Source organism: Opisthocomus hoazin, chromosome 23, assembly GCF_030867145.1.
Source record: "Opisthocomus hoazin isolate bOpiHoa1 chromosome 23, bOpiHoa1.hap1, whole genome shotgun sequence".
Lineage (NCBI taxonomy): Eukaryota > Metazoa > Chordata > Aves > Opisthocomiformes > Opisthocomidae > Opisthocomus > Opisthocomus hoazin.
This window is the reverse complement of record NC_134436.1, coordinates 8,865,301-8,886,228: the sequence shown is the minus strand read 5'-3', so window position 1 is coordinate 8,886,228 and position 20,928 is coordinate 8,865,301. Positions and strand designations below refer to the sequence as shown.

The window sequence follows — 20,928 nt, the reverse complement described above, 5'->3', positions numbered from 1 at the left end:
CAGGACCTTGTCCAGGCGGGTCTTGAATATCTCCAGAGAAGGAGACTCCACCACCTCCCTGGGCAGCCTGTTCCAGTGCTCCGTCACCCTCAGAGGGAAGAAGTTCTTCCTCATGTTCAGCTGGAGCTTCCTGTGCCTCAGTTTGTGCCCATTGCCCCTTGTCCTGTCACTGGGCACCACTGAAAAGAGCTTGGCCCCATCCTCCTGACACCCACCCTGCAGATATTTGTAAGCATTTATTAGGTCCCCTCTCAGCCTTCTCTTCTTCAGGCTGAACAAGCCCAGTTCCCTCAACCTCTCCTCGTAGGGGAGATGCTCCAGTCCCCTCATCATCCTTGTAGCCGTCCGCTGGACTCTCTCCAGTAGCTCCTCATCTTTCTTGAACTGGGGAGCCCAGAACTGGACACAGTACTCTAGATGAGGCCTCACCAGGGCAGTGTAGAGGGGAAGGAGAACCTCCCTCGTCCTGCTGGCCACACTCTTCTTGATGCACCCCAGGTTCCTGTGTGTGCAGAAGGAATGGGTGTTTTGCTCTTCTGGAAACTGGGGGAGTTCCTGCCAGCGGAAGGTGGTGAGCGCGGGCTCGGAGTGACGGTGACGGTACCAGGCGATTTCCCCGTGAAACGGGGGCCTTGGAACAGTGACGCCTGCGGATTCAGCCAAGCTCACTGTTGGTGTGTTTTGGGGTTGGGGAGAGATGCTTGAAAGAGAAAAGCTGTTCTAGTAAAATTATTAGCCTCGACAGCCTGTATCCTTTGAAAGACTGTTTTGAGAAACTTAGTTGTGTTGTGCATGCAGTGCTCTATTCTAGCACGGTCTTCTACGGAGATAGTTTCTTGCTAAAACAAACAGTAAATTTTGCAGAGGAGGTCGTCAGTCCTCAAAAATGTTAATGTCCGAGTGGGCAAAAGAGCTGGAAAAATCTTTTTCTTTATTTTTGTTTGGTTGTTTTGTTTTTGGAGGGTTTTTTTTGATGTTACAGATAGCAGTGCTTATCATTCAGCCAACCGGAGAGCCTCTCCACAGACATCACAACAAAAAGCCCTAGTAATATTGTTACAGCAGATTAGAAATAATCTTTCTGCGTGACCTTGCCCAGGTGACCTCCTGGTTTGTTGCCTTTCAGCTGGGCCCTGCGTGGTCAAAGCCGCATTTTGCGTTGGACAGGGTGTCCATGGGGTGTCACGGTGTCGCGGCCGGCGAGGGGAGCGGTGCGGTGCGCTGCGGTCTGCCGGCTGCGCGGAAAGTGCGTCTGGGCAGCGCTGGCGCTCGGTGGTGAGATGCTCCGCGGCGCTGCCGCAGACAGGAGGAAGATACGATATGGAGGATCTTAAAAACTTCTTTTGGTTTAATTTAATATGAACTCAAATGTATCATTATTTAGTATGATTCCCTTGTTTACCAAGTAATTATGGCTTTAAAATCTGTTTGGGTTAGCATTTAGCTCCTCTCCATCCAAGGGGATCATAATATTGATGGAATATGTATTAGCCTGTTCTTCTGAGCAAAAGTAATTAAAAATATATCTTTATTATTCTCGGTATGATAGTAACCTATAATAAATTTGGAAATGAGCTGTTCAAACAAAATATCCAAGTAATGTGCTTCTCTTCCTTTGCATATAGAAAATGAAGTCAAACCTGCTTAGTTTTACAAGATTTTAATTAAATCAAGGGCTTCTAAAATGACATAAATTACAAAAGTGAAGCATGAGCGGTTTAGCATTGGGGGGGGAAAAAAAAAGCTTGACACCAAAATTTAAACAGTATAACACAAACATTAAAGTGGGCTGCGACAATGACTTGAGGATTAAAACTGTGGATATCAAGAATTAAAGGATTTTAAAGGAATAATCTTTCAGTTTTGATTATTATGAGCTAGTACTGATATATTTGACCTAAAGGAAGAGCTTTTTCCTTTGGCTGTGTACCATCTAATAGCTTTTATTGTTGTTCTCATTACAAAGAGAATGTCTGTAAATGAGTGCCTGATTGTTTGCTTTTTTTCTTATTCGGCTGTAGTAACATTGGGAGATAAATACAGAAAATAAATTATTATTCCAACTTAATAGTACAAGCTTGTTTTTAATGTACACACTTTCTAGATTTTGGTAGATGAAGATTTATATTCTAAAACGGTGATTGCTGTAAATTGTCTTTTGAGGCTTCAAACACGATGTGATATGTAGACAAACCAGAAAACTACCTAACTGTGTTCTAACTTACGCTGTAAGTAGCTGAAGTGATAAGGTAGATTCACAGATACTCTTATCTTTCTAAGCTCCTATAATATATTGAATCTTGAAGTTCTTAAACTGTCAGTAACTGTTTTACAATAATGTTTATATTAGGCTTTTGGAAGTGAAGTATTTTATTACCCCACATCTGCATATTCAGAAATACAGGCATGCTGTAGGAGAAAATTCTAAATATAAATTCTAATATTTTTTTTAATAGACTGGAAAAATACATGAGCTCAGTTTCTGGCCATTAAAAGTGAACGAGAATTTGAGACTTGAGTTATAATTCTGAATATTCTGAGGAAGGAGAGTGTGCAGTGTTCCAGAAGTCATGATAAATCTGTAATTGCCAAATGTTTTTACAAGTTTTGTGTTAAAAAAAAAAAAATCACTAATATTTTTGCTATCTTTATGTAAGTGTTTTCTATAAAATATACATAGGCAGAGAAATGTTTACAGGGACAGTATTTTGTTCTGTGAAGAACATACTGTCTTATGTGTATTCCAGAAGCACTTTGTTCAATCCTAATGTTTTGGAAAAACTGGATTATTGACAAGTCATTTTAGTATCTCATATTTCTACAGATAAATTAATTTCTAAAGAGATTGAAAGATGAAAAAGATTAGGAAGTGACGTTGTACAAGGTGCTCTCTCTTATCCCCCACCCTGAAGTATGTGCACAAAATGGCGTTGTTAATGCCTCCTTGCTGTACTTGGCCTTCCAAAAAAGCCAGACTTGAATGTCAGATATTTTCTGCCTTTTGCCTAGTAGTCAGGAGGGATACATGCAAAGGAAAGGGTTTTTGAATGTGGTCCGAGAGTAAGGGCAATTCTGGTATGAACCTGATCCAGTGTCATCTTCATTTATTTATTTAAAGTATAGATCAAAATAAAACCAGCTTGATCTTTCTTAAGGTTAGTTTTGACGAGTTGTTACCAAAAATGAGTTAATCTTGTTTGGTCATTCATCAGACCCTGTGTTTCAGGTTTCCCATGGCTGTAAGTGGTGTCATGCTCATGCATTTAGAAACATTTAAGCAGGTCCCCACTGCGACCATCGGATGTCCAGGTCGGGAAGTTGGTGTGATGTGAAGTGGGCCGTTTTGGTTCAGCAAATGCGCCTTGCTTGAGGGGTGAATGGCCGGATGCAAAGGTAGATGCCGTGGTGTCTTCAGACATGGGCACGTGCTGGCCGGGATGCTTGTCCAGTCTTAAATAAAGACGTGCACCAGTCGGAGCTCTGCTCGGGGATGCGGCGGGCTGTGGAGATAAGGCTCTCTGATGGCACCGTGAGCAGAGGAGGAGGATCTTCATGGAGCAGCTGATGTCCTCGTGGTGCTTGGATTGAGGAGGTGATAGAAGTTGTTCCATGGGTGAAGCACGGCCAGTATTGTGCTTCACTGTCTTCGTAGCCGGTCCACGCTCCTGCAAACAGTGGCCAAAGTGCTATAGGCTTTGAGTGGGTGCACAGTCGAGCCTTTGTGTTGCTTTTCTATTTTGAAAAGAGGTTTTTTTGGTTAGTTTTTGTTTCACACGAAGAGGGGTGTTGTTGATTGGAAAAAAAAAAAAAATCTTCCAGGTGAATGTCATAAGAAGGCATAAAGTAATCATTGTTTCTAGAGAAGTAGCAGTTAAAAAGTATCCGTGGCTTTTTTTCTTTGTTTCTTTCTTTTCTTTTTTCCCCTCCTTTGCGGGTGGGTGGCAGACATGGACGTTTAATTGTTATCTTTACCGATTATGCAGCACCCGGAGAAGAGGAGTGCTCAGCAACTCTGTTTTGCCTGTTCTGTGGCTTCCCCCCCGCCTTTCGCCCCTGTAATGATATTCAGGCTGTGAAGGGGTTGAAATATCAACCTCATATCTGAAGACAAATTTACATTTCACTCCAAACACCATAATTTAATGAAGGTTTTATGCTGTTGTAGGTACTTAATTATGCTAGAGGCAGAACTGAAATTTAATATTGTTCCACATGCAGGGATGATTTACTAGTAGCTTATTTTCAAAAGTCCTCTAAAAGACTGTTGCTCACGCAGTCTGCTCATGTTGTTTTTTTAAAGCAGATTGGAATAACCCAAACTTTCATACATAAAATTTAATTTTAATTGCTCAGTGAGGATAATGTATGTCTCTCTAGTTTACAAGTTTTTGAGAAGGAGATCCTTGGATTAGCTGGCTGTGCAGTAATGAGCAGTGCAACATTTACTGCCCTGAGCAGCTAAACTTTGGTGGTCTACGTGTACACAAATGTAATCATTCAGGACATGTAATGCTATGCAGACTTGTATATAAATTCAGATGACAATTCAAAAATTGTTATAGAGCTCACCTGTTGGCATCTCCTGTAACAGTTCTTACCTCACACAGCAGAAACCTGCCTTTTCAATCTCAGCCTTCTGTGTTCCTCATAAGAAATGAGAATACACTACTCTGAGAGGCCGCTTTCTCCGTTTTGAGTCACGGCACCACCTGGCTTTGTCCAGTGTGTGAGTCGGAGGGCAGAAGGTCTGGTAGCTGCTGCTGCTGGGGGGCTGGGGTCACGGTGCTGGGGGGCTGGGGTCACGGTGCTGGGAGCCCTCCGAGGGGCCGAGACGCCAGGGACATCGCCGGACTTCAAACAAGCCAGTGCTTGTGGACAACTACCAGGCAATCTCTCCAACAACAAGGAGAAGCAGTCATTAAATCCAAATATTAGCCTGAGCTGTGTTACACCATGTTGGCTGTGGCGGTTGCTGGATTTGGATACCGTTGTCAGAGTTTCCTGTGGTTGTACACCGGTGCCAAGGTTATTTTACTTCTGGTACTAAATGAAACTGCCTTGACTACATTTGGGACAGGGCAACCAGAATGTGTTAGAATATTCTGCAAAGGCACAGGTTAATTATACACAGCGCAGTGACGTGGAAATATGAACTGGAACCCTAATGGTAAATGTACTTATTAGTAGGATTTATTGCTGACGTACTGGCAGTGTAACTGAGAACTCGGTGAAACAAAAATTGATGTGATTAATGTTAGAAGTCAGTAATTTTATCTTAATTACAAATAACAATTTCTTCCCAGTGCACCAGGATGCTATATGGGTTTGTTGGGTTTTTTCCTGCACACGTTGGCTGCCGCTGCTCTGTTAGCCAGATAGTGAGGTGTCTTGGCTGTTGGCTTGGTTCAGCTCGAGTTGGTAGAACTGAATATTGCTGCAGTTCAAACTTTTTCTAATGAAGCCTTTAAAACAAAATTTGTTGCCCATTTTTGGGAAACATTTTTTATTCAAAGTGATCATCGCATTTAAACGAGTGACAGTTTCACACCTGGTAACTTTCCTAGTAGTAATTCCTTATCACTGGGAACCTAAATATGACAGTTCCTGAGTCTTAGATGTCCGGTTTCTTGTCCCTGGGTAGGGGAATTAGACTGAGTGACTTCAGCTGGGGAAACATCTGCTGTAGTTAGGAGCTGATTGCTGGCTTTTGGCTAAGCTCATTCTCTAAATCATTCTGCAGTTAAAAGAATCCATTCTGGTTATTTAGAATTGAAATTATTACATGGGTACCAAGTCATAAAGCAGGGTTTTTGGTTTTTTTAAAAGGTGAGAGAACTTTCTAGCAATTTCATATATGTTTCATTATTATTGAAGCTGTTTATATTTGGGAGATTTCTTGGTAGAAGGCATCTTTCAGCCCAGCAGAACTTTTGGAGTCAATGTTTCTTGGATCACAGCAGGAATCCCCGAGTTTGGTACCACGAGGGAGGTGCTATTGAACATGGGCTGCATACCCATTGCTTACAAACCTGTTTGCTTCTTGCCTTCTGCCAGGTGGGGAAGCAGAGGAGTTCTCTGCTAAATCTTTGGCGCTTGCTCCAAAACAGAAAGTAGATGCTGTGTGTTTCAATTAAAAGAAGCCCTGTAGCAAGAAGTGTTAGTCACAGGCAGAGGCCAAGCGTATCATTATTCTGTGGGAGCAGCAGGCAGGATAATGAACGGCGAAGGACAGTGGGCAATGGGAAGTGAAGCACGCCGTGTCAGCGCACTGTCAGTGGAGCCCGGGCATGTTTTGCATTAGAAAGTGCTGTGAAATTGCAGGGATGTGGCTGCGCTTTGGAGAAAGAATAGAAGGTTGCCTAATGGCATGTAGTAATTTGAAGACTGATTTGATGCTTTTGCCATAATAATCAAAAGACTTAAGAAAACGGCTTTGGTGTTTAATTCTTTCCTTGCTTTGAGACAAACAGAAGCCGTTTCTGGGCTTCCACTGATTTTTTACTTTGAAACAAAAGAAATTAAAATCCAAAAGAGACTTAGGCTGGTGTACTTTGCTTTCCTGCGAAGTACATCCCTTATGTAAACAGCTTAGGTGAGAAGCATGTTATATTGGAGTTGGGACTTCGGAAATTACACTGGAGAAGTGGCAAATCTCGCAAACAATATTATGCACATGATGAGCCTCGTAAGCACCGCGCTCGGGGCTCTGGCTCTGCGTTGCGGGTGTGAAGGCTCTCTCCGAAACCGGGACTGCGGGGCCGGCGTACCGCTGGCGGGAGAGGAAGGGGCAGCAGCGCGGAGGGTGAGTGTTGCACGGAGAATGGAAGCGGTGAGGGTAGAGGAAAGGAGAAAGAGAAAGGTGGTCAACAAGTTGAAGGGGGAGAGTAGCAAAGTGCTTGTTTTGCAAGCTAAGAGGATGTGGTGTTATCTACAAATCTGGGAAAATACGGAAAGTGAAGGAAAAAATAGTAGTATTACGCATTTTATCAGGTTACAAAATGTAGCGGAAAAAATACCTATTTTAAAACTGCGGGGTTTTTTGAATATTCTTGTACAGATTCGTGGAGCATGTAGCATGTTGATATGCTCGCCACTTGACTGGAGTAGCATACTCTTCAAAACAATAACCGCATATTTCTCTCAAGTTTCTAACTGTTGTAAAAAATGTGCTTGAGCATTATTACGGCTTAAAACAGGAAACAAAACAACTGCGAGACATAATTTCTGCTTTGTTTAGGGGAAGCAGAAAGGGAAATAACGTTAGCCGCATTTCCCTGTGGATATTGCCCTCCAGTACAGAAGGAGATGGTGCACAGCAGGCACTCGTGGAAGTGGTATTTGGTAGTGCCACCTATTGCTCGAAAAGCAGAACTAACATTATTTGTGATGCTTATGTCTAAACTGAGCAGAGAAACGAATGGTACCTGTTCAGCTTTTAATTATTTCAAAGTTATTTTAGCTACGTGGATAGAAGTTTGACCTTGTTTTTGTGGCGGTGAAATGGACTATGGATTTGTCGTACAGTAGCAGTGGAAATGGTGGGGTAAGTTTCTGTTCCAGAAAGCTTGCTACTATTGGCACATGGTTGAATGCCACTGGCTGAATTTTGGCTAAACCTGTTAAGCCTGATTATCTACCCCCCCTCTTGATTGATGACATTAAAGTTCATGTAATGCACTAAAAGATTGATCCTAATGATCCCTAGACTGCTTTAGATTTAGCAAAACACTGAAAGTTTTTTCTTTTCTACTGCTCGAGTTTCAGTTTTATGTTAAATCAGAGGAGAATAAAATGTTTTTTAATATGCATCCAAAAATTCTCTGACAAGTAACTGCCTAATGATGAAAATTCTTTCAAATTTCAAAGACTAAACGATCTGGATGCATCTTAATGCTTGGTATCCTTTATTGGCTCTTTCAGCTAGCAAGCATGAAAGCTGTGCTCCACCTGCCCTTTGAAGGATGATATTTGTTTTATTATAGAAGTCTAAATAATGCTAATGGTAAGAATAATGAAAGATTCATAGGGGCAGCCCAAGATCAATTTTAAGTTTTAATTGTGGTTCTTCACGTTACTGATCCTTCTTACTTGCCTCAGTCGTGTTGTTCATCTCTACAAGAAAAACACCCTACCCTAAAAAAAAACCCACACATTTTTGGCTTGTAATCTTGAAGGAAAACGTCTCCTCTGTGTTGTTTTTCTCACAAAGGATCTAATGGCAAGGTAAGAGCAGGAAAAGATGGAGCAGCTTGGGAGTAATTTGTTCTTTCTCAGGTCCGGGCAGGTGTCTCGGGAGTTTGTTCCTGCTTCCCATAACTCATATTGTTTGGCTGCAGCTCTCCTCCTGCCTCAAAGACAGACAAGTCCCCCGTTACCCTGCTGAGCTTCTGAAGAACTAGATTGCTGCCAAGCTGAAGGGAATCGAAGGAAGCAGCTCTTGAGGCTATAAGCATCTGTAGATTTAGAGAAGGTTCAGGAGAAATAAAGGATGACCTACCCATCTCCTGACCAGAGAAATGACATGGAGACATCCAACTTCAAGTGAAGTTCAGGGCTGAAATCTAATTTAGCCAAATGGAAAGTCTTTCTTATTTATTTTATTTTTTTTTTTCCCTTCAAATGATATCTAACTTCCTTTTCTCCTAGTTGCATCTTGGACCCAAATTAGAGGTCACTTGTGTTCTTTGTCCCTTTCTCCACTGATCCAGGGTATGCTTTCTCTTCCAAAACCCAGTTTAACATCTTCCTTTGTTTGTGTTTAGTCCTTCTGTCTTTCTCATTACAAATGCTGCAACAGCCAAAAGCAGCATAAAGCCTTTAGCAACTCCACTTGCAATGCGGAGAAGGGAAGGATGTAGCTGCCTGATGGTTTACTTCAGGGATGGGTTTTGTACGCTCTCTGTTCTTGAATCTGCATGCTGAATCTCTTCTGCAGTCTCTGTTCTGATACATTTAATCTTCTGTCTTTGTATTTTGTGGGTATCTTTCTTTAAAGATGCAGTATTTTAAAAGAAATGTTAATGAGAATAATTTAGGCAAGCGTTGTTTGCGTTGCGGTTGGTGGTTTGTTGGCATTGCCTTCTCCAAGCTCTATATCTGCGGCCAAACACCATTGTGCCATGGAAGAAAGTGGGAACTAAAGGAGGAAAAAAACCACTCCCCATGTAGTCTAAGGTGTGACTTTACTGGAAGAAATTATACCTTTGTTGTGACCTTGTATCATCTAAAATTGAACATAATAGCATATGTTAAAGCTACCCTTTACAAAGTTGTTTTTTTTTCCCCAAAGTGGATGCTTCACATTTCTTTTTAGTTGTGATTTGACTTATTCTTTTAATTAAAAAGCAACTAAAATTGGAGAGCACTGCAACCTATTCACTGATTTTTGTGAATGATGTACATGACTTAACGCCAAATAGTAATCTATTTCCCCTTTCAATTCAGTGCTGATATTGTTATCTTGTAATACTATACTAACATATGATTGTATCTGCCATTAATGTGTTTAACAGTAGATGACAAATTTTATTAAGATAAGAAGGGCCTCATGCTTTTCCAGTTGCCCTGGTGTAAATCAGAAGTTACTGCCTTGAATTGAGAAGATTTATTCTTGCGTAAGAACTTACTGGTGTAAATTAGGAAAGTCAAGCCTGACATGTGGTGATGTACCAAATTATATTACAGGATATTTAAATTCTGTCTCCCACTGTGAGCAGCAGGATACTGTTTTATCCTTCCCGTTGAATGCAGAATCACTTTTCCATTTCTAAATTGAGCCTGAACAGAGTGCTCTCGGTCTTGGCTGCTCCTCTGTTACTCCACATACAGGATATATTAAGACACCTGTTCATCCTTGTAAGGCAAACAACAAACAAACCAAAATACTTCCCTGTAAACAAATTGTTCTGCAATTAGTGGAACTAATGAAGCTTCAGTGCCTGCAGATTTCTGTCCTTCATCCCTGATCCCCTCAGTAGCCCTCCCACCAGAAGGATTACCGGTTTCTCTCTGCTCGTATTCCCCCCGAGCTTCCCCTTGTCCTTTTCCCCCTGCAGTGATGCCAGTTTCTGCTTTCTCCCATCCTTTACCTGTCCCTGCGATACCTCCCACGGGTTCCTCCGGCCCTGTGACCACCAGCAGCACTTCTGCCTGGCCCTGGGTGGCAGCTGGCCAGCCAGCAGAGAGCGGCCTCGGATTTCTCATCTCGGAGGTGATGTTAAGTCAGGTCTCTTGTTTTACTATCTGACAGATTTTCTGAGAGCTCGGAGGAATTTAATATCTTCAAGACAACTGCCCTCTGTTGAACTTCGTAGAAAGGGACCAGCAGATATTAAAAGTGTGTCTTTATTCCCTCCTCCTTGTTGCAGTGATTGGTCTTTGTTAGACGAATTTTGGTTTGTTCTGCTAAACTGCCGCTCTTTCTCCTCTCTTGCTCTCTCCTGTTTCGCAAATCAAGTGCAATGGTTACCACCCTTGTAATGGTATTATTAACTGGGTAGAAAGCAAGCACAGGACAGGAAAGGAGTGCTTAGCCCCTTAGTATTTTTAAGGGCGTGTATGCAACTCCAATTCAGAAACTTCTAGATCTTGCACTATGATCTTGCATGGTATGAAATGATTGCCTTGGTATGAAATGCCAAGGTATGAAATGCATGGTATGAAATGATTGCCTTTAAGCATACCAAAAAAGAAAAGAGGAAGATGAATATTGAAAATCTTTAGCTTCAAAAAATAAAAAAATGAAATGATACTGAAATATAAGTAGTGATGCAGTGTATGAGGCTGGAAGGAACTTCTGGCATTCTTCCTACTTGCCGAGTCCCTCTGGAGCTGCAGTCCAGCTCCCGGAGCCGAGCAGGGTCGGCAGGAGCAGGTTGCTCGGGTCTGTGGCCGGCTGGGTTTGGGTATCTCCGCAGACAGACACCGCAGTCGTGTTGGACCGCCTGCGCTGGAAAGCAGCGCCCACCCGGAATGTCCCGCGTCTCCGCTGGTGCCCACGGCTTCTCGTCCCGTCAGCGGGCTCTGCTGGGTCACGCCGTCCCTTCAGCCCGCTGTGGGTGGGAGCTCCCCGGAGCCTGCTCCTCTCCAGGCCCAGCAGCCCCAGCTCGCTCAGCCTCTCCTCGTGCCTTGTATGGAGGACACAAGGAGTCCACGTCACAGAATAAAGATTCTTACTTGAGAAAGAACAGTTCTGAGTAATAGCCTACATGTGAGCATTTGCTTTTCTGGTAAAAGCAGGAAAAGGTGTAAAAATCTGAGAGCTGAGCATCACTATGTGCGAATGAAAGTTGGGTGACAGTCTGTCATCAAGATGGTTCCTTGAGGATTCTTTGCAAATAGCATGACAATGTAGAAAATATTTAAAAAACTTAAACCCAGCAGACATTCAGGCAGAATTTGTTAGCCATAGCTACAGAAGGTACCGTGCTGGTATTTTTTTTGTCATGTTACGAACGGTTAGCCGTTACTTTCATAAAGATTTGCACTTTGTACTTTTTTTTTTTAAAAACATCAGCAATATTTGGTTTTGATTACTGAACACCTAGGTGCAACTCGTGGTATTTTTATAAACCAAGTATTTTTCAAACGTTCATTTGAAATTCTGTACTCTGAAACTTACATACTAATTACATTTTCCAGAGGTGTACTGCCTAAAATTTGACCTGCCCTTGTATGTATGGATACTAAAGGTTACAATTTTCGTTGTAAAGGGGGAATCTGTTCAAACTTCTTGCCTATTATTGTTTTAAGGTAGCAAAGCTAGGAGCAGTCAGTGATCTTTAAGCTCTGCTTTCATCAGTGGCTGTGTACAGATTCAGTGTCGTAGCTTTTAATACTTGAAAACCCTATCTACGTGTATTTCTGCTCGCTTAGTTGCTACCCGGTATTCGGTGTCTGGATGCCAGTCCTCTCCATTGAGGCCTTGAAGCTTGTTTGTTGCACTGAGTTTTGTAAAAAGGAAAACATGCACAGTATTTTGTATCTATATATTTAATGAAAATGCAAGTTTTAAAACTGTCCCGTTTGCTCAGTGCAGAGCACTGGCAACAGAAATAGCTGGGAGCAGAACTCCGCTGTGTTTGGCAAGATGGTTTTTTGCTTAGCCTCACAGCGCCCGGACTCCCGGTGAGTAGCAAGTTGTTTTCTCTATACGTTACCTTCCCAAAGGTGTATTAAAAAAATAACCAACCAAACAAAACCAAAACCTCAGTAAATACACTTGGAAAAAAAAACAACCCTGAGATTTTTAGATTGCTCAATATATTTATGTGGCAACTATTATAGAAATTTTTTGCAATTGAATAAACCAGTCAGTGAGTCCTGTGCTGGCAAAGTCTACACGTGGCTGTTGAGGGGCTAATGAACAGATGAAATGATTTCCCTTAATGAGGAATTGCTGATAAGTCACAAGTGTTTACAGATACATATGGTTTATTGCTGTGTTGTATCAAGGTCCTGGCTCAAGCCCTGAGGTAAGGAGTTGACAGGTATTGTAAGAGGCAAGGACTGGAAATAATACACAGAACCTACCTAAAAAGAGCAAATCTGTCTTTACGCTGCAGTTTGTAAAAGTGCGTTGGCTTCAGTCTCATGGTAAATATAACCCTTACCTGAAAGGCAGCTGGAAACTCGCTTCTTACTTCTCTGAGTATTTGGTATTGCTTACTCTGAAATTATATATTTGACCTTGCTTCCAAAATATGCCAGATTTTTTTATCATTGCTTTGTTGTTGCTTGGGTTTTTTAATGGACTGTGAAGGCTCTTGCCTTTTCCACTTACATAGCTGAGAGATTATAGGACCTGAAAAATTTTTAAAATATTTTATGATTTAGAAATACTGTATTTTTATTTATGTATTTATGTACATCACTCTGTAAAGGTAATTAGGTAAAAAAAAAAGTACGGCCCAGTAAAAAGATGTATGAATTTCTCTAAACTGCTTAATGAGGCCTAATATAAATCTGAATTTCAAATCACATTAGGGTTGTCATATGCCCTAATTTCAAATGACAGTTCTGGCTTGCCACTCAGTTGGCCTTTTATTTTGTGTCAAAAATTAACCAAGCATGTGGTTCTATGTCAGTGTTTTATTAGAGCAGTGCTATACTTGGAGATGGGAAAATTTCATTACAGTAGTTTTGTTAGAACACAGCTCACGTTGGGGCGGGGGGAGGGAATAAGGGCAGTTTCAGTCCAGATTTAGCTATTTTTAATAAAGACAAATATAGAGGAGTAAAAAATCCCTTGTAGTTTTCCGCACTTGCTAACAATCCAGTGCAACGCGCAGTGCAGTTGATGCTCATTAGCAGCAGCGTGGCAGCACCAAGGTGCTAATGGTGACCAGTGCTGCGTGCGGCAGAGGACGCGTCTGCAGGTGAGGCAGTTCTGGAGAGCACCGGGGCTTTGTGCCACTTGGTGACACAGAGTGTCTGCTGCCCGTAACTGAAGGGAGAGGGTCTGCTAAAATCATGAAGGGACAAAAGGCAGCTGTGAACTGTGTGGGGTTTGTTTGAATCTGGTGTTTGCTGAAGGGGATTAGCATCTCATAATGCCTATTTTGTTGTTCTGTGGCTTGATTCTGTCTCTCTAAGTCATATTCCAACCCCTACCATTCTGTGATTCTGTGATACCATCGTGTGGGTCTAAATAAATCAGGTAATACCTAGAGTTTGATGCACTGATTTGGTATTTTGGGATTGGATCAGTCGTCTGGGGAAGGGTGAAAATACAACTTGTGGTCTTCATTTGCCAGTGCAAAAGGTATTACCAAGATGAGCTGGTAGGTATCAAGCCAAATCATTCTTTTCTGTCTCTGTCTAGAGGTAGAGAGATGCTAGAAGGAGCAGGAAACAGAATATAGGCCATACTGGTTGAGACCGGTGGCCGTCCATGGATACCTGGGGACAGTAGAAGAGGCCATCGTAACTGAAACGCCGCTTACTCTTCCCCAGGCTTTCGGCCCTTTTGGTCCTGGGACTTGCTGAGCGGGATGTGGGCTTGGCTGCTTGGGAAGCCTCCGGGGGTTCTCTTCTGTGGATTTAAATCCTGGTAAACCTGTGCCCTCCCCAGCACCCTCTGGCAGATACGTGTTCGCTGTGTAAGGAACCACCTTTTTTAAGGAGAGGGGAAGAAAGAGGGAAAAAAAAAATCAGTTTTGAACCAGACTGCTGCTGGTTCTGTTTGACGTCCCCTGGCTCTTGCATGGAAGGAGTCAGGAAGGTTGGGGTAACACCTTGCAGCCTGCTCTGTGGTGTCCTTTCCTCCGAGCTGTGTGGGTTTGGCCAGGGGGGACACGCCGAGTGCGTCACTGGTGGGACGGGACGAGGAGGGGCTGCCCTTGGCTCTGGGAGGGAAGTGTCCCCCCAGCTGCCCGGGCAGCAGGACGGGAGGCGGTCGCTGCTCCTTCTCTTCAGATCTGAGCGAAGCACACTGGCATTTTGGCCATAGAATGTAAAGAGCTGTGGATCATGATGATGATGATGTGGTCTGGACAGCTTGTAGAATGCAGACCTGTGCAAGCTCAGGTGGACAACAGAGGCATTCTTATTCAGGCCTTCAAATGCATGTGCCTTCAGCTACTCAGTTTAGCTGCTCTTCATACATGGGGAGGAGGGTGTGTGTGCGTGCCCCTCTGAAAAAAAAAAAGTATTTATGCACACACACACTTATGTCTGTGAATGAGAGAGAGACTCTCCTGGAGTTACTTTATTCATCCCTTTTAAAGAGACAATATGCTGGTTATCTCAGTACGTATGTAACTCTTATCCAAAGACAGTGTTTGGAATTGCAATTACTATTGATTTTTCATCAAATACCATTGGAATAGTTCTTCATTTATTGGAATGCCAAGTTTTGCTGATACCCAGACCAAATCACGCTTGTACTTCTAGTAGTGCCTGGTGGTGGCGTGATGAATGGTTGCTGTTCCCTTGGTCTCGCCAGCAGCGTGTTTCTCAATGCCTGAAGCTGCTGCAGATGCCTCTGCATTGGTGGCTGGCGCAGTGGAAAGGAGGGAAGGCCCGGACTTTGTTTGCAGGGTGTGTTGGAATGCCAGGCTGCAGATCCGGTTCAGGTGGTGACCCGCCGTAACCACGTACCAGCTGCTCCTAGCAGCACTGAATGGCTGGTGGGGACAGGTCTCCTCCCCTGGCTTTCTGGTAGCCCTGGTTCCTCTCCTCCTCAGCTGAGCTGGGTTTGGCCTGATGGGGTTTCTCCTCCCCTGGCTTTCTGGTGGCCCTGGTTCCTCTCCTCCTCAGCTGAGCTGGGTTTGGCCTGATGGGTTTCTCCTCCCCTGGCCTTCTGGTGGCCCTGGTTCCTCTCCTCCTCAGCTGAGCTGGGTTTGGCCTGATGGGTTTCTCCTCCCCTGGCTTTCTGGTACCTCTGGTTCCTCTCCTCCTCAGCTGAGCTGGGTCTGGCCTGATGGGTTCATCCACTCCTGCCGTTCCCTCCCCCTCCTGGTGTCTGCAGCTTCGCTGGAGGAACCCTCTGTTGCTGTGTGAATCCAGGTACCGTGATGCCCATCTTTGAAGCAGCTCTGAAAGTTAATGATAATCCACCATTTTCACTGTAAGTTTTATTCTTTTCTCCATTTCATTTTATCCTTTGTAATTGGAAAGTCTCCGTGTGAAGTAGTGGCGAATACAGTCTTATATTTATTTTCATGGTTACAGGAGAAGCTGCTGATTCATTTGCTGTGATGATTTTCTGTTTGGCTGTTGGTTTGTACCATTTCAGTGAGCAGCTCGGACTCGGCCGGGTCAGGCTGCTAGTCGTGGTCTTTGCGTGTGCGCCTGTGTGTACTAACGCTTTGCACCCTTTAGTAGTTGCTCAGGTTTATGCTGCAGTCTGTACTCTGCCACTGATTCATGTTTTGCTTAGTCGAGCTCCTGAAAAAGAAATAGAATATAATAATAAATAAAAGGAGCTAAGCACCAAGCGGAGGGGTGTTCTTGCTGGCCGTGCGGACGGAGGCTCTGCTGAGCCGCAGGCTGTGCTGGGCGCAGCCCGGCTGCGTGTCTTGCTGCTCCCCTGCACAACCCCAGAGCACCTTTGGGAGCCTTACTCAGATGCTTGGCTTTTGTCTTCCAACTTTTTTTTTTTTTGTTTTTTTTCCTCTTAACTAATGTTTTCTTCACAACTGGCCTGTTCTTCACTCTCCAAATTATTGATAGATGTTTGCTGTTTACCTGACACTTTTTCAGTCCTTTATTTTATCTGCAAACAAGAAGTATTATTTGTAGGTGTTAAAGACACACTGTACCAGTTCTTGAAAACAAATGATAAACTGTCCTTTTGGATTTATCTTTTTAAATTTATAGGAAAATATTTGGTTTAGTAATTTCTCCTCTAGCATTTTTTGGGTCTTTTTCTTTCAGGTGCTTCCCCTTGCAGGTTTAGGCACTCCTGCTGCCCTGGAACAGGGCAGAAGCTCTGAACTTTGTTCTCCAAGGACCCACAGAGGTCCCTTCCAACCCCTACCATTCTGTGATTCTGTAGTCTACCTAAAGCACTGTTTTGTGACTGGATATAGACCATGGATAAAACAGCCAGCAGTGGTGGTGAATGGTTTTTTTTCTTCACTGAAGGTACTTTTGCTTTACTAGTGTCAGTGGTTGTGGTTTGTATGCTGGAAGAGGCGGCTTCCTGCAGGGAGGGTACCACAGCTGTTGCTTGTGAAGCACCAACTTTTAGTGTTGCTTCGTTGTCGCGTTTTTAATTTATTTGTGGAATCATGGTCTCCTTCATGTTTGGGATGACCATATTGCTGCGCTTCAGCCTCTGCGTTCTTTCTCCCTGCTCTTCTGGATACATATTTCAGTAGATGTGTCACAAAGGCTGGTGCGTTTTTCATTTTTACTGCTCTTCTTTTTATTGGGATTAAGGTTGCTGTCTCTCTGAAGATGTGAGCAAAGTTACTCCTTTGGTGTAGTGTGTTTTGTATTCTGCTAGGATTCCACTGCGATCTTCATTCTCTGCCTCTTGCGAGCAGGGATGTTAGATTTTTTGCCATGATGTTTTCTCTTGCCGCCAGGGACTGCATTCTCGTTCTTGTTGGCTGTGGTCGGTATTTCTCTTGAAAATTTAAACTGCTGAATTCAACTATTAATAATGTTCATTAGAAAAAAGGATTAATTTTTTAAGCTTGAAGTTTGGAAAGATGTCAGTGATGAAGTGGTACAGAATTTGTATACTTGAGAAACCTGTAATTTCTTCTTTTTTGTAATTTCATGTTGTCTTTTTGTTCTACAGCCGTAATATATTGAAAAACTTGTGTTTATAACTTCATGGCTGTTAGAAGCTTTATTATTATTAATTACCCAAAATCCAGTTAGCTTCCATTTGCTCATCTACTACTCTCCTATCTTTTGCTGACCAATAGGAAGAAGAAATAATATTTTTTCTTTCAGGTGTGGCCTAAAGCTCATAGACTTCATTGCCATTATACGTATCGATGTCAGGATGAGGAAAGGCATATCTTGGAAGTTTTACTCTCATTTGTCAAGGGTGTTAGGTTTTGCTCAGTATCGCTTCCAGTAATTGATATCTATGTTAAATATCAAATATGTGCAAATTCTAGATATTCCCTGACTTTTTGGAATGTTTGGTGTTTGAGAAAGCATTAGTTTATGTAAGTTTCTTGGGGATGGTAATGCTATACATTGAATGTACAGTGCAAGCTTTATATTCAAGGTGAGTTGATGTAGAAGTACTAGATTTCTTCGTTTTTTAAATGCTGCGTACCAGTTTTACTTACAAGTAGACTATCTGCAAGCATCTGTCTGCCTGTCTTGAAGCATGGGCTATATGCAAGTGTGATTTTTCGAGTTGCCAAAAAAAAAATAAAGGAGGTGGGGAGGAAGAGTAAAGAACTTGGTAGCCATAACTACAATCTTTAGCTTGAATTTGTGCTGGCCTTTGGGTGGAGTTGCACGGTGTCTTCTCCTCAGAAGGCTTGCTTTGTGCAGTAGTTGGATCAGGTGCTACCTAAGAGCAGATGAGTCTTGCGAAGCCCGAGGAGTCCCGTGGCCTTCTGTATGGTGATGGATAGCTGCGTTAAACAGACCGTGGCATGGCCAGAAAACACTTAATTGTTCCTTATTCAGTGGGTACCTTAATTTATAACAACGTTTATCATTCCCAGCTTAACAGCTGATGGCACCCGGGCTGTCCCGTAGCACGCAGCGCGCTGTGTAATGCGGAGTGCAGTGGAACTGGGCCCGGGGTGTTGGTGGGCGCTTGGTCACTCTTCCCGTGCCGGGCTGCCCGCCGGGTCAGTGGTGGTGGTGGCCGTGGGGACCGTCACGTGGCTCGTGCTGCGTGGCAGCGATGAGCTGGGGCGGGCTGCCTGGCCTCTGCCCTGTCACAGGGGAGCAGGAAAACATTTCAGGGATGCTCAGTGGGTGGTGAGTACCTTGCACTAAATGATCTAGTGACTAAAAAAAAGATAAAAATTAATAGCACTAGGCTACAGCATAAGGTATGTACTGACCAGGACCAAATACAGCTTGTCTGTGCTATGTAGATTGTGTGTTTCCCTGGCTTTTATATACTTGCAGCTGTGATGTTCCATTTCTGTCATCACTGCGTGTGTGATCTATAACCTGCATCTAAGAAACACAACTCATTAATTAATCATTAGCGAGGGCAAGTCATGTGACAGCGTGAGGTGTGCCAGATCCTCTCTCAAAGTGTTGAAGTGCCTGACTGCTTATAGATGCCATCGCAGTAGCACCGGCAGATTACTGCAAGAACCAAATCTTGCAGCATACGGTAAATTTATGGAGTTTTAGATCAGTTACTCCGGTGGCACTCGCAGTAGTTTACAACCTTTCTTTACGTTAAATTAACGCTCTGTGTACCCTCACGAGGAGTGCACTGTTGCTGTGGTTGCCACCACTGGTGGTGCTGGCTGCGGTTCCAGTGGCACCACGGACCGTGGCCCGGGTGGGCGTTGGTACGAACAGGCACCCACCGGTGTCCCTCGGTCCCTACACGTGCCTTTCCCTGACGCTGGGAAGGGCTATGGGAGCGTGCAGACTCTGCTGTGGAGGAGGGCATGGGCACCCTGTATGGTTAACAAGAATGTAACTGGCAAAATGACCCTTTTATACTTTATTTTCAATACCAACTCAATTCTCATTTATGTTCCTCACTGATTAATTGACTGTTTGATGACAATTTTGTCCTAAACTTGCAGTATGGCTGTGAAGCGAGTAGCTAATGATGATACAGATGATAGAAGCTTTTCCAGGTACTAGAAAGGTATTGCCCCGTTCCTCCTGCTGCTTAGAAAATCGTCGTCTTTCCTCTTCAGATGCTGAGAAATGAGAAGAGAGACGGAGTCTCCCAGACTCCGGCAGTGCTCAGTGCCAGTGGCAGGCTGGTCCATGGGACGTGCCTTATCTTGTAAGAAATAGTGTAATCTGGTTTTGTGCTGTTGTGTAGTAGCAGCCGAAATGATTTTTAAAGAATCAGGTATTATTTGTTATTGTAAGAGAGGTCTGAAAGGAACAGCTCCATCCCGTTTGTTTTTGCTTGGCTTCTTGCTTTGTTTTGCTTATTTGTAAATGTTGGTAGCTGTATACAAATATTTCTCACCTCTCCTCTTGCAGAAAGACACACTGAGGCAAAACAAATTATTTGTTTGAATTTAGAGAGAGATTTCAACTTGTCAGATGGCGTTTTTAGCCAGTTTTGGTAACCAGCAGCTTACCAAACGACCCTATAATGAAACATGAAACCTGCTTTTGTTACTTAATTCGTTTACTGCATGGATGTAGGGTGGTGTTTGGGGGTTTTTTATGCAGTTATAGCTAAACTGTTTCATCTTTCTCTGGGCCTCTCACATGTAAAAGTGGCCAAAGGGGACACTGAAAACAGTAATTGTAGCACTGCCGCAGTTTTTTTTACGGTGTTAGAGGAGAAAGAAAATCAGAAGCTTGTAAATCTCCTGTGAGTTTGAAGAAGTCTGTACTTACTTTAGTCTTCTTTTAAGAAGTCAGTTTTGCATCAGCTTTTGTCTCAGGCCATGTGCGCCAATTATTTTGGCTTGAAAAGTCAAAATCCTTCTTGACTTCAGCTGGGAGTGGCCACATGTGTCTTGCTGTGGATCGACAGCTCCCCGTAACCGGTTTTAAAAGCCTGGATGAGATGGTTTTCTTGAGGAGTAAGACCTGACTTCAGGCAGGTTTTAGCTCTCACAGATTACTTACTGCTCTTTTCCTGGGTAGATCACCAGTGTGTGTCTCGCTGTAAGCCGGTGCTGCTCTTATGGATGCTTCTGCTCCAACGTCAGCAGTTCCTGAAACAGTGAGACCCAAACAGGGCAGGTACCAAAGAATTGGCGCTTGTGGGCAAATACTGTAAATGGTACAGGACTGCCGAAGCGGGAGGTGTGGAACAGACGTGTGGTTTGCATCGAGGCACAGGTTGATCGGATTGCACGGAAGAAAGTAAGCATGATGGTGAAAATAAGGAGATTATGGAAGTAAAGACTGCATTCCAACCCCTAATTAGGGAGGTTATCTGTATGTCAGCTTTTGCATTTACGAATTAAAAGCCCTGGGGTTTTTTCACATTGATTCATATTCTTAGGAGATCTTATGCCATGATTCTGGCCTGAAAGATTTTACAGGATACTAATGTACAATGTGTATCGAATTCTTTGTCTTATTTAAATAATTGATGTTTTATGGAAAGCTGTTGGCCTGAAATACAATTATGCCTATTCATTTCCAGGGAGATAGACCTCAGCAGTTAAGTAGTGCTAGTACATCAAGCTTCTTTTTTAACCAAAAATAAGTACCATTAATTTAAATTCAGTGAAAGCAATAGATAAAGCTGGCAGTGTTAAATACTCTCCAAGTTAAAAGAAGATTGCTTGAAAGTTGCATGCTTAACAGTGGAAGGCATTAGCTTGTCTTTAT

At 43.2% G+C, this 20,928-nt stretch overlaps 1 protein-coding gene across 13 annotated transcripts in view; it reads left to right on the top strand.

The window, feature by feature from the left end:
• TENM2 (teneurin transmembrane protein 2) overlaps positions 1-20,928 on the top strand; it is a 1,253,534-nt gene that overhangs the window by 608,669 nt on the left and 623,937 nt on the right. Inside the window, exon 1 of one of the 13 annotated variants that reach the window (XM_075442187.1) lies at positions 15,499-15,568. The exons of the other annotated variants lie outside the window; for them this stretch is intronic. The gene's annotated coding sequence lies outside the window, so the exon portion shown is untranslated. Of the gene's footprint in view, positions 1-15,498; positions 15,569-20,928 lie in introns of those variants that run through there. 13 annotated transcript variants of the gene reach the window in all.